Source organism: Austrofundulus limnaeus, unplaced genomic scaffold (genome assembly GCF_001266775.1).
Source record: "Austrofundulus limnaeus strain Quisiro unplaced genomic scaffold, Austrofundulus_limnaeus-1.0 Scaffold616, whole genome shotgun sequence".
Taxonomy (NCBI): domain Eukaryota; kingdom Metazoa; phylum Chordata; class Actinopteri; order Cyprinodontiformes; family Rivulidae; genus Austrofundulus; species Austrofundulus limnaeus.
Window position 1 is genome coordinate 94716 of NW_013953018.1, and position 1398 is coordinate 96113.

At 34.4% G+C, this 1398-nt stretch overlaps 1 protein-coding gene across 1 annotated transcript in view; it reads left to right on the forward strand.

Moving 5' to 3' along the window:
• The window catches only part of ifngr1 (interferon gamma receptor 1), a 22746-nt gene that overhangs the window by 18568 nt on the left and 2780 nt on the right, over positions 1-1398 (forward strand). The gene's annotated exons all lie outside the window — the stretch shown is intronic.

Consider the following 1398-nt stretch of genomic DNA (forward strand, 5'->3'; position numbering starts at 1 on the left):
TTTTTTTATTTATTTCACCCATTTATTTATTTATTTAATTTTGGCTAAAACGGCTCTCCATAGTTTTCTACTCATCTTGGTCTGTGGTTAAACTACAAGTCCTGTGATAACTGCAGGCAAAAAATGGCACACTTTACTTCCATGCTTTCGACCTCTTTACCGCTACCTCCCCCTGCATTCGGTGGCTTGTTCACCGACCAAAAAATAAAGAAGTTCAGTCATGTCCACTGCTTGTGTTTTAAACATGGAAAAGTGTGTTTTCAATGAGACTTGGCTGATATCAGTGATTTTTTTTTTCACTTGGTTGGAAGCGGTCCACAGCATGACCGTTACATTGAAATAATTTGGTGTTCTTTTATTAAAATTAAATATTCTTTAATAGGCAAATTCACAGCAATAAAAGGTTTTTATGTTAAAATTTCTGGGACCATCTGAATGTTTCTGTTAATGCATCGGTTTGGTCTTAAATGTCATTCCTAATGGTCTTAAATTTACCTTATTGAAACCTGCATGAACTCTGAAAACTAAATGGCTTCAACCAGAAGATCTTGCAAAAATAAACCTGACATATTCTGTTACATCGGCGGCGAATACACCCTTGTGCCTAACAGAGATAAGAAGAATCTTGTCTGCCATCTGCTGGACCCTTTTTGTTGTGCTCATATTTAGACGTCCTATTTTGCAAATGCTGCCTTCCTGAAATTTGGTATGCTTGTTTGTCTTTGTGTCTATGGTGTATAATGATGTGATTGTGATGCTGTATTTGAGTGTTTTATGTGCTGCAGAACAGGAACCTGCTGCAAAACAGCAATTATGCTGAGTCAGGCTTGATTTTTAGTAATTTTTTCCTTTTGAATCAATAAATCAAATCAAATCAAATCAACAGGAATGCAGTCACAAGTTTCATCTTATATATGCTTATTTTGGCACGAAGCTTGGAAATCAGGACAAAGCCTGGCCGCTGCACATAGTATGCAAAGCATGCACTGAGTATCTGTGTCAGTGGACAAAGGGCAAGAAGAGTTGTCTGAAAACGAAGTTCAAGCCCTAAATTTGGAACAAAGATGACAGTAACATGCAATTTACATAACCATATTAATTAATCAATGTGGACTGCTACATTTACAGTGAACCATGTTTGTAACATTTCATCAATAAATTGTGTTAGAAAACAAATTATATCTTAAAAGTCTAATTCGGATGAGAAATATTACTAAAAATCAACTGAAAATGTAAAAGAAAAAGAAGTAATTATCCATAGTGATCCATTTAGACAAATTGGCATTTAAAAATGAACTTAGCATAAAAACTTGACCGGATTGATAGAAATGGATGTTATTTTTGGATTCAGTAGTGGATGTTTTTAATAAATCAATTGTCAAAAGATAAACTTTTTTC